The 12821-nt window shown below is 36.2% G+C and overlaps 1 protein-coding gene across 1 annotated transcript in view; it reads right to left on the reverse strand.

The window, feature by feature from the left end:
- The window catches only part of PLXDC2 (plexin domain containing 2), a 278206-nt gene that overhangs the window by 34916 nt on the left and 230469 nt on the right, over positions 1-12821 (reverse strand). The gene's annotated exons all lie outside the window — the stretch shown is intronic.

Raw genomic sequence — 12821 nt, forward strand, 5'->3', positions numbered from 1 at the left:
CGTAGGCAGAAAGAAGATGGAAATGTCGTCAGATCTACCAGGTGCCATTTTCCTCTATTTGCCAGAGAATATTTAAATGACGAGAAGTATCCATTCAGTGCATGGGCTGAAATGCATTGCTGCTTCTCTTATAAGAGACTTCAATGAGGATTAATAACAATAATAAATCAGATACCCTGTATACAGAAAATTCATCGAGGATGAAGAAGGCAATAAGTCCAGATGGAAAAATCTTTTCACCAGATTGAGCTGGTATAAAACAATCCAGGGCATTAAAATGCATACTACGTGCCCTTTAAACCAACTTTTTTTTTTTTTTTCCTGGGATATCTGTAATAGTATATGAAGAATGGATTTTTGAGTACTGAAGGGCATTCCAGAAATCTGAAATGATTTCATAAATGCCATGTAATTACTCAGCTCAGATAAAATGTTTATTAACTCCTCTAAATAAAAAGTTAACCTGGAAAATTAAATAGGCAATTTAACAAATCGAACTCTTTTCTTCCTTTTACTACTAAGGAAGGCCCATCACATTAGGAAAAGATTAAGACACTTGCTAGGTTGTTTGAATTACTAAAAAAAGAATTAGAACATTTTAAAGTGGAATTTCTTTCCAAGCTGAGGGAGACAGGAAGTAAAAAATAAATATATATAAAAAAATATATTAAAAAAATAAAAAATACTGGAAGTCTTGAACTTTGTGCTTTTCCACTGAAAAAGTATCTTATTATAGTGATTTTTGGGTGAGAAAAAGCACTATCTTTGTTCTCTGTCTGGCTTTGCCTCCCTTTACTGTAGAACAGGCTCTATTTTGGTTTCTCTATCCTTCAAATACCACTTCCTTGTCACACTGTACTGTCTGGGAAAATATTGTATTTTCCTTCCTTTGTCATTTTCCACTTTCCCTTGTCACAAATGCAGAACTTTATCACAGCTTGAAGAGCTCATGAAGTTCATGTGAAGTGTCACTGTGAGTGACTATGGTATGAATTTGTAAGGTATTTGAATGGTATTTGTGCTTAGCATCTAGCTTGATACACCTAACCATATATCTGAATTCAAGCATAAATGTGTTGTCTGTATTTATCCATTACTTAAACATATTAATTAAACTGTACTTTAGAATAGGATGACAATTTGACTTGCTAGAAGAGTATTTGCTCACAAATACCTTGCTGTTACAAGGTAAGAATGGCTAAGATGATTTGCTTAATACGAGAATTTTAAACATACAGCACTACAAAAAGCCTGTACTATTTTCATATTCATGAAAAATTCAAATATAATTACTAAGGCATAGTTATTGATGCAGCATATCTGCTTCTGCTGCATTGAATTCCAACTTTGCTTTAACATTGTGTGTCTCTCAAAATTTCCAACATTCAGTTGATGATAAGGAGGATCAGACAGTGGCACAAATTTCAGCTGACAATCTTCAAGCTGATGATGGTTCCACAATTTTACAGGACAGAAAGTTTGAAAAAATACAGCTACTTGTTCTGTAAAGCACTCCTGCAATATCATGTAAACAGAGAAGTGAAAAGATGTTAAAAAAGTGCTGTTATTTTACAGTAAAAGAGATTGAACATGAGTAAGACTTGGTATTTGTAACTGACACAATATATGAATAGGCAGTAGGAAATAAGGATTCCCACAGGGAATTTCTGCTGTTGGAAGAGCCTAAGAATAAAAGAGGGCTAAAAGAAGTAAGTTTTATTTCCAATTCAACTAGAAAGAAAGGAAAAAAATCCTAGTTAAAGTGAGACCTGGCAGAGTTCTGATTAAAGAATAGGAGGATATTTTCTATAATCTTAATGTCAGTTACAACAACAAAGGAAACATGTTAAAAAGCATATAAAGAATAAAGAAGTGTTTTCTAAAGACTCTGCTTTGAATAACTAGAAGGAAAAAGAAAGTGTAAGAGGAGGGTTCTAGAGTCAAATTTATGAGATTATGGTATCAGATTTTCAAACAGAATCAGCAGAAAATAATAACAAACATGTTCTCTAGGAAGGAGCCACAATGAAATTATTCTCTGACACTAGATTACATTCTCCATTGCCTTTAATGTTGTGCATTTATACCTGCGCAAAGTGGGTACAGAGAGCTAACAGCAACAGAAGTTACAGAATTCGGATCTGTTGGCATTCTACCTCTGTTGCACAGAAGAAATTACTGGAGGCAAAGAGCTCTGAAGCACTACTGGGTGTACTACACACTCTTGATGATCCCGATTAGCACAATTAAACCCCCTTTCTCACTTTTACATGATTGTCTTAACTGTTTTCTATCTTTGAGTATTCTAAATAATCTCTTCAATTTTAGGGTGCATGCTCACACGGTCATTCACTTTTTTCCCCCCAATATTACATGTTGCATTCTCTTCTGGTTAAATAAATAAAAGCGAGTGGCCAGTGGTATTTTGAAAACTGCTTTATAATGCTTTACACTGACAACCTCAGGAGTACAGTTAGCCTCACATACGCATGGCTTTGTAACCTTTGGAGAAAATATTTCCTTTTCCACTTTAGAGATGAGGAAACACAGCATAGGAGACATGAAACAATTCAACTGAGATAACACAGAATTTCGTAACAGAAACTAGAGTTAGGCCCAGATTTTCTGAAAACCAGACGAGCATACACTAATTCACAGCTCCTATGCTTCCCATAGCACTCCTAGACATACGAATTGTAGAATTGGGCATGATATTGAAAAACATCAAGTCTCGGGTGGCATGCATCAAGGCACAGATCTCATTCATGCATTGGCCAAGCTCCCTTTTTTATTCACATACTTTTAATGGGATTTTGCTCCTTTATAAAAAAACACTGAGAACATTAACAAGCAGTACAGTCCTTGGGACAGGATGAAAGGGGCCTAGTGCCTAGGGATAGTATGAAACAGGGCTGTTCACATTTCTGTTATTACACATGAACCCCCAGCAATCGTGCAATACATAACATGGCTGTTTCAGTAGTAGTGGGCATCAGTATCTGAGCTGCTAGAAAGAGAAGTGCAGAGATGTTTTGGTTACACTAGATTACGGCTCCTTCTATGTCTCATTCACAAATTTAAAAAGAGTAAGAAGTCAAAGGAAGCAGGAGCTATGACAGAAGGAGGCATAACATGCTAAACTAACTTTACATAAGCTGATTTTATATGCTTGTCAAGGTATGCCAAAAAAACAGGAGAGCATTCTGCACAAAGAATATACGCAGTTTTGAAACTGCATTCTACTGCATTTGTAGAAAGTATGGATGAATTGGGGTTAAGAAGAACACCCGCTGAAAAGGCTCAGTGAATTCTTCAGCTAGAGACCAAAAGAAGGAAGAACATGAATCATTGCATAACTGGTTATGTTCAAAGGAACTTAAAGTTCAGAAAGTTATTTGTTTCCCAAATTAGTATTCTACTTTCTTCTCATTTTTTCTCTAAAAGTGAAACAAATTCTGAAATCAACATTTAGCAAGAACAGTCTGCAAAATAGATTACAAAAGAATTAAAGAATGGTTGGGGCTCATCAATTTCTTCGTTAACTGGACATATTAATATTTGTTGTGATATCTGGTGGGAAACAAGTGGTTTTACTAATGTTATACGATAATGCAGATATTGGAAGAGTTAATAGACCTGAATAGAGGGGGAACTAAAGATGTAACAGTGCACAAAATAAGCCTTCCTATTTAGGAAGAATACTGAGAAAACGTTATTTCCCTGAAATTGGGAATATCTCCTATAAGGAAATGTTACAAAATCTCCACTGTTTAGGTGACTGGAAAGATTGATAAAAATATATGCTGTAGAGAACCAGTAGACTATGTCGAGATACTGAACAGTTTGCTTTAGCAGGTCTTAATCTCAGATTATCCAAATTTTATGAAGAGACATGTGGATTTCAGATTTGTCTGAAAAAAAAAAAGTTTCTGGCAACGTGACACTGGAGGATGTGTGTAGCAATATGTAAAATTTTAAATATTTTCATTTATGGCCCTTCATTGAAGAGTAATATCTAGGAGGCTACAATACAAATATGATTGCTGTGGTGCTCAAGTTATATTGAGGAGTACAACCATAAGAGGTTAGGACTTCTGAAAAGCAGTTAAGACTATTGTGTTCATTCTGACTGTTTCTATACTAGTAAAATAAACATGCCCAGAAATGTTCCTTGGCACTGAAGACTGCTGGCACAGAATGGCCTATGACTGAACAAGTAAACTCAACCTTGAAAAGAAGGAGGCCGTACATAAACTGCCAACTGGGAATAATCCCTGGAACAGTCCAACTCCTGCACCATTCCTGGGAACTGCTCTGGACAGTGGTCCTGGGCATGGACTGAAATCATGTCAGGGAGGATCATAGCTATTTAATGGCACAGAGAATTGTTTTCCAATGCCCAGGAAGCTTTCCAGGCTCTGCTTAATTTGCAAGTAATTATATGTCAAAAAATATTTGGTATGGGAAGATGAACTACAGCTGTACAAGTGACTGTTTTGTATGACCACTGAACTGATCATTATAAAATCTGACTAGGACTACCAATCTGCATTGTATTTCAGTGAAACAGGAAAAGTAAAGAAAAAGAAAATGTGATATAGTACAAAAATTTTCCATTAAAAAATCTTGATTGATTCCATTAAAAAATACTTGATTTATTTAATTCCTTATTTATTTATTTCCTTTGTAATGAGAGCAGAGGACCTGAGGGTTGAGAGTCACAAAATTGGTTTGGATGCTTGTATGAAGGGAAGAAAACAAATGCTTCCATGAAAGTGCATTAACATTTATCCTACAAGGTATCTTAGAGTCAGGTGTGATAACCTGGGTTTCCTGTCTCCACAGACATGTCCTGAATTTCTGTCCTCAACTTAGAGGTCTTCTGAAATGCTTTGTTCTCAGTTTCTGTTCTTTCCCTTTTTGTAAACACTTGGAATAAGGAAAGAAAGGGGCAGTTGAGAAAGTTATTATCTAGCTCAACAATTTAGGATACAATGGGGAGATGGTATTTGGGTTCTGTAATATAGCCTCATGAATATTCAAGTATTTGATAAAAGATACACAGCAACTCATTTCTCAGAACATATTATTTTGTGATGGTTAAGGAAGAAGTCAGGAACTACAAATTAAATTCACCTCAGACATGAAAGGGAAGAAATCTGGTACCTTGTTCCTCACTAAATTAACATTCTACCAATAGGGCCTATTGGACAAAGTGCACCTACTGCACAATCATTATTTTTGCTAATCCATTAATGAAGCTTTTTCTGTAACTGAATTTATCTGACAAAGTGTCCTAAAGTCAAAAAGATTGGGTTGGTCAAATTTGTATATTTTCTAAAACACCATTATTTGAAAAGAAAAACATTCCTAAGTCATCCAGTTGTTGTATTATTTCAGACCATTGGAAGAGAAGGTAAGATAAACCACAACAGCAGTAGCGCTGTTCCATGTAGAGCAATGCACAAAAACCTTACAAAATGGGGAATTATGGATAACCAAACTAACATGTTTCAGTACTATCCTATGTTTTATGATTAAGAATTCAGTTAGGTCAACAAAAACTAATTAATTTCATTAGAAGTACCTTGCTTATGTATGTAAGTGGGAGAACGCCTGTTGTAGGGTCTAACTGCCCTCTTTAGAAACTAAGCGTGTACTTATGTTTTCTTTCTTCTTTTTTTCCCCTTTGCTTCCATATTAGAACTCTGAAAGGTTTTTCTCTCTTTGCTTTCAGGAGTACTGACCCTGAACTATTTAAAAATTCACTTTTTTCATTAGGGGAAGAGACCATTCAAGTTACTTCTAACTCTTTTAGCAGCACAGGAATAGTAGGTAGCTTAAAATAATACAAAACCTATATATGATAGTCAACAGAGAGAGAAGTGGATTAAAATATCAGTAGTTTAGCAAATAAAGGTAAATCTCCCAGACAAATTAGTGTTAGTAAGGTTAAGGAAAAGTTAGCAAATTTCGGAGGTGTAAAACAGACATGAGTTGGGACTTTACACACACAAGAAGTGGAAGAAACAGTCTGAGTGCCAAGAAGACAATCTAAGCAGGGTAAAAATTATGCTCTAGACAAGACAATACATTGATATCTGACTACTTTAGGTTAAAATATATTATAGTGAGAGAACCAAAGAAGAGTTTGAGACTCTGACTGCATTCCTCTGTCTTTGAACCTGTGCGCACACAGAAGAGGTTCCTATCTGCAGATGCCAAAACCTTGAAGGTCTGTCTCTGAATTCAGGTAAAGCAGGTAAAATTTCTGTCTTACCTGGTAACTTCCCTCTCAGTGTTTTGAAGTAATCTTTACTCTTGTGTTTAAGTAGCTATCACATTTTTTATATTTATTCTCATTTCTGTTCCATATTCAGCTAATCATCATCCACCTGTATTCCACATCACCATACCATGCAAATTAACATCCTGTTTTGCTTTATACTTTATGTATTCAGCGTAATGCATTACGTTAAATATAAGTATTTTAATTTGTTATCTGTTTTCTTTGAGATGTGTTCCTTGCACTCCTCTGTTTATACAATTAAAGTCTAATAGTCACATTAGATGACCATTTGAGACACTTCTTTGGGAATCAGCCAGACTATAATGCCTGGTATAGAAACTCAGTCCTGAGAAAGCCCATCACATGGCATAGAACGATGACCAGAAATCTGAGTCAAGTTTCTTAAAATGTCTAAGACGCGTATAAATTGCATTCTGAGACATCTGTCTATGGAGCCCTTTCGCAGGCAAGTATCACCTTTCACTAGAGAAATATGAACATGTTTGTATTCAAATTTTCTGGTAGTAGCTATCAATATAAGAAACGAACAGATAAAAATGAAAGCAAACAGAAAAGATTTTGGGGCTACTGTGTAACTGAATGTGGTGCAGTTCTGCCAGCAACTGACTGTTAATCCCAGAGTGAATATCTGTTTAATAGAGCAGGGCAATACACACTATTATGCCTATAGCACTCAGGATAAAAAGACTGCAAAAATAAGTCTAAACTCAATTCCCATGGGATTTGAAAGATTTACGACTGGCACATAAGTTACAGTTCTAGATATAAATGATTCATCAAAGACTGAGTGGGGTTTTGTCTTATTGTTCTTATACAGTAAATGAAGAATAAAAAGTTACTAGCATGTAAAAGAATTGCAAAAGAAGCTTCTACAGAAGAGAGCTGTGCTACCTATTTGTCTGGTGTTTTATCACTATGGTACCTTAGATGCATCTGTGAAACTAAACATGGAAATTAAATACAGATTTTGTGATCTTGCTCCCAAATTAATCAGCAAAAGTAAACACTCTCAAAGGTATAAATAACAGATGGCTACTTTCCCTCCTCTCGATGGGATTTAAGTGCTTAACCGTCCTCTGTATCTTTGATAACTGCTTCCTGCATTTATAATGCAATATGCCTTGGGAATGCAATATATTTGATAGACCTACATGAGACAGACTTTGCATTAAGGTCTTAAAACAGCCCAGGCAGTGGTCGTTTTTATATTGACTGTGATATCTATGTCTTGGCCAAGCTGTGCTGCAAAACTGGATATCACAGAAACCTGCAGAGTAGATAATGAACAGAGTTTCTAGGCTCCAGAAGACACAGCAACATCTCTGGCAAGGGAACCAATAGCTAGTGAAACCAATCTCAAATTTTGAAAGGCAAATGATACGGTAAGAAACACAAATATACAATACGAGTATTGCGAGTGATGTGGCTTAAATAAATCACTGTGTTTATATCTAGATTAAGAAACTTCAAAATGCTTCCCAGTCTTCAGGTCCAGGATTTAACAGAAAATATTTCAACACAAAGATTATGATTTCAGAGTAATGAGAATTGTAGCAATCCTCTGCCCATGTTATAGAAATAATTCAAAGTTTTTTAACCCAACTTTGCGTTTCTTAAAAACCCACATCAGTTATGAGCATAACTGTTGTCCTCATGTTGTTCTGAGTTATTCAGGAAAACAAAGCAAGGCATACATATGTAAAAGCGTGTGACTAATACTGCAGCTATAAGAAAACTGTCTAGTTTCTGTATGAAAGCAGGATTCAAATTCATTTGGGTAGATATCAGATCTGTTAGTGGTAGGATAGGGACAGTTTTAGTCTCTAGCTTGGGGCTGCTGAGAACATCAGTGAGCGGGAAGGAGGGCACTGCAGAAGAACACGTGGAGAACGGAAACTTGATGAATGACACTCATAAGACAAACTTGTACAGTAGTGCAGGAAAAAACTCTGCCCTGAAAAAGTATTCCACATAGCTCTCAGGTGGTGCGTGTCCATTTAAAGATATCAGCTTTGAACCAGGCAAGGGGATGATTCTACTCTATTGGGTCCCACACCCTACCTAGTGAATTGGCTGGCCTTGCTCTGACATGTCCTAGGCCTCTGAGAGCTGCTGCATCTTCACTACAGTTCTGTTCAGAGACTGAACTTTTTAGATTTATTTGTATTAATCATAGGAATCGTACCAGGCAATCTGTGCTTAAGGGGAATTACAGAAATTCCACAATAATTCCATGGAATCCAGCTACTAAAAAATTCCACAAACTTATCCAAAAATGTAGAAAGGCAATTTATCTGCTATTTATCCATGTGTCAATCTCAGCGAAAAGTTAGTTCATCTGGCTGCAGGCTAACTTTCAACAAAAGCATGTTAAGAGCTCAGGATCAGTTATGTTCCATAACGGTAATTTTAAATGTACCATTATGTACATTTTACTGATTTGTACATCTTTACTGTTACATATTTTTAAATGTACCTTCAGGCTCACTGAAGCTTACACTGTCTTCTAAACAGAGCTGCCATCCCACTGGAGAAGATCTATTACTACGATCTTGTGAGGCTTCTTTCGTCAAACAATACCATCACTGGGCTCACTCTGGTTTGAAAAAATGGTTTGTTCATTAAGCACTTTCTTTCCGTGCTTTACTCCCATCAGGCTTCCCATGCATACAAAATTCTCAATTATTGAACGCTAATTTGCTAACAGTTTCTTGCAGTTCACACGTTCAAATTAGCTTGTCAAATTAAGAGCGAGCAGCTTGGAAAGGATTTGAAGAAGTTGGGTGGGGAGCAATTTTCTGCTCAACAAAGTATAGATCTAGCTATGGCATCACTCTTATTAGCAATGTATCAGGGCTGACAAATTTACACATTCATTCTTGATACATTTGTTGCACTCGATTAAAAATCAGATTGCTGTCTCAACACAACTTTTAAAACAGAAGAAAATATGTTGCAATTTAATCAGAGCAAACTATGACAATGGCCAGAATTTCTTCTCATATTTTCAGTAGGATTGCTTCATAATTGAAGAGAAACAGTATACAAGTTAGAAAAATAGTACTAACATCACTTTTTAGTTATCACAGGGTTAATTTGACTTAATTCAACTATCTTCTTGTTAAGACCCAGGTGTTAGGTCTCTGCCATGTTTTCATATAAAACCACTCCAGCATAAAGAACTGCTGTAGTGAAATGGAAATTGTAGAGGCAGGCAGAATCTGGGCACCTTTCTTTCACTTTGCCTGAAGCAGCAGTATAATCAGCAAATTAATGTAGCTATACGCATTGATAGAATGGAATATATTTTACAGAATACACTATATTTTAAACCTCTAGCCCTTCTGAAGCATTTAAAATGAGATTTTCCTTGTCATTTGTATATGAATCTCTTACACTGATTGGATTATATATGCTCCCTCTGGTGGTTTACTTAATCCATACAAATGCCTCTTTTTTAACTTATTTTCGAATTCAGTGGTTAAGATATTATGGCCAATTTTGTAATAACAGCACACTAACGTCAGTTAAATAGTATTGGGATATAAACAGCCTGAGTATAAATCAATAAGTCTTCCTCCCATCTTTTAATTTGGAATTGAAATATGTAATATCCCTAAAGTAAAGAAAACCAGGAAAATTAAAGAAGTTAAAATCAAGAAGTATGTAAAAGTGACCATTTGAATAAAAATTGAGCTCTACAAATGGTTGCTAATCAGAACAGGGACAGGAGTAAAAACATTTTCAGGCTCATAATGTAAAACTCCCTTCCTTGCACTGTACTGAGTGTTTTGCCACCTTGCACTGCAATGCTCAAGCTTGTTACCTCACCCGTCGAACCAACAGTAACTTCAGTTATATGCCTTCATTGTCATTTCTTTGCAGAAGAAGAACTTCCAGAGCTTTTGAGGAGTGTACTTACAACATCTGAGTTAAAAACTTCTATATTTCAAGATTTTTTATTTTTTTAAAGACCTTATAGTTTTGGTAAAATAATCAAAAGGTCTTAGACCAAAGCATGTTGCAACAGGAGACATTCACTGCACAATTAAGCTAATGTATCTGCACTGCCAGCTGATGAGTATTTTTGGTCCTGATCTCATTCATTGCCTTTCGCTGATCTGTAATGAAATTGACAACCTTCATTAAGGTGTGAGCTATCAAATAAAAGATGAGTGAAATCTAGATACTAAACAGTAAGCTCTGTGTCGAGAAAGATCCTGTTTCTTCTGTTTCTTATTTGGATTTGATTATTTTCTTTTGTAAATGAGGCATTTTATGTAGTCAGATTGTATGATATTTATTTTTGTACTTTTTTTGTAATTCTGTATGTCCGATGCTTTGCTCAGCCAATAAATATTTTAGAACACATAAGACTGTTACTTATACCACAATATTTGATTCAACACAGTTTTTATGAAAATAGATCTTGTCAGGTGGGGCATACAGAACAACAAACAAAAAAACCTAACCCTTTTCCTCTTCCTGATATTAAAATTTTCTGGACAAACTCAGACCTGAAAGTTTACAAACATGCTCCTAATTTCTTTCTAAAAGAAGAATAAACAAACAAGACATTTTAAGCTTGCCCAGAAGTTCAGAAGACAAATAATTGGCAACTGTTTTTTATCGCGATTACCATAAGGGCTTTGTGGAAAACTGTCACTTCGTATTTCAACTGTAAAATGTTTTCTTAAGAACTGTAAGCACCTAAAGATTTTCCCTTCCCTCCTTTCCAGCTAATCAGCATGGAATGCAAAACAACTTGTTTCTTTATTACTTGCTTAGATAGGAACAGTGATTCTCATAGTAAAAGATCAGATGTATCAACAGTTAAATCGCGTTATTGCTACTATTCCCAAATACATTTCTGACTCTTCACTTTGCTCAGAACACGTTCCATAAAAAGCAGCCATAACCTTTTGGTTTACACAACTAGTGCTGTTGCTGGCATACAAGATTAAGCACTGAAGTGAAATGTATCACAAATGGGATTCTTTCATCTTTTTAGCTCGGGATTGGTTTAGGAGTACAAGAAGCTTTGGGAGCTGCGTGCACATACTTGGGCAGAGTAACTCTGCTAAGAGTGCCTGGAGTGTCTTGCCCCATCCCTACACACAGAAAGTCCAACACAGAAATTTGTGCAGCCTGTTCCAGGGCACTTTTCAAACTGGGGGTTTGCACTCCGTGGGTCAACACCATAACTGGTATGATTTCAAATCAGGTTATTCAATGTGTAGTCTGGAAAACAGAGACTCTTAGCTCTGAGCTGGAGTCATGCAAGGGGTTACGAATTTCAGTGCTCGGGCTTAAGCATCAGGACATCTAATGGGCCACCCTTCAGGGGTGACCTGGGTTCAGAGGACCCATGTTCACTTACCTCCTGTGCCTCAGGAGATTCTCTGATTGTTGTGAGACTCTCGTTGTGTAAAAGGGAAGTGTCACACATAATGAGTAGAGGAGCTTTATGGGGCTCAGGGATTTCACTGCTAAGCCCTGCTTAGATGCAGGCAGCTATAGATATTTCCTCAGACAAAATATTTGAGACCTAGAGACCTTTTTGGTCTTAGATACTTAAGTCCAGAGTTTGGCGAAAATGTACTTTTAGTACTGCTTTTCTATTCTGCATAACGTCCCTTGAAAACCTAAAAGAGTCAGCTGGCAAAACACCCTTGTGGATCTGGCCGTTAGGCTTTTGGGTGCCCTTGGCATAAGGCAGCTAGTTTTGAGGATTTAAAATTGGAATACAGGTACCAACAGTGACCGCTGAATAAAACCATCATCTAAACTGTTCACAGCTCTTGCCCTTAATCCTTCAGTACTCCATTTCCCTATCTCCAGTGTTGGGATGATAGTATCTCATTAAACCTGAGGGATGTTGCAAGGATTGAGAGATGCTTTTATCCCCATCATTATTAATGAAATGAAGCATGAGATGCATTCAAAACCTGAGTCCCCAGCATGCAGATTGCTCTTTGTCTGCTTATTTCTGAACTCACTGAAATATCAGTATCACTTCCCTGCCAAAATCTGAGACTTTCCTGAAGTTCATCAAAACAAAAACATCAATATTTACAGAATTTGAACATAAATCTTTTCAAAACTTTGTACAAGGGCGGCTTTTAAAAATTCATTGATAATTTAAGCGTCATATTTCCATTTCATTTCAGTGCCAACTCTTTTAAAATTAATAAACACAATTTATTTCTTGGGCAATTAACTTCAAATATTTCCAAGAGAACTCACTATTTCAGTAATGCGAGGAAGTTTTACGAATTTAACCTATAACAGCAAAGTTGCCTTAAGCTTCCAAAAGCTTTCCTAGAAAATGACATCTCTAACATGCAGGCTCACCAAGTGCCTAGAGTACATCAACATTTTCAGAAGCATGAAAAGATGATATAAACAGATCTAACATTAATGGATTCTCCCATATTTTACATGCTGGGAAAAGTAAATCATCCAAGTTTCAGCCACAGGTTACTACTGTGAGACAGATGCTAAGTGTTTC

The sequence above is a fragment of the Tauraco erythrolophus genome, chromosome 7 (assembly GCF_009769465.1).
Source record: "Tauraco erythrolophus isolate bTauEry1 chromosome 7, bTauEry1.pri, whole genome shotgun sequence".
In the NCBI taxonomy this organism is placed as follows: domain Eukaryota; kingdom Metazoa; phylum Chordata; class Aves; order Musophagiformes; family Musophagidae; genus Tauraco; species Tauraco erythrolophus.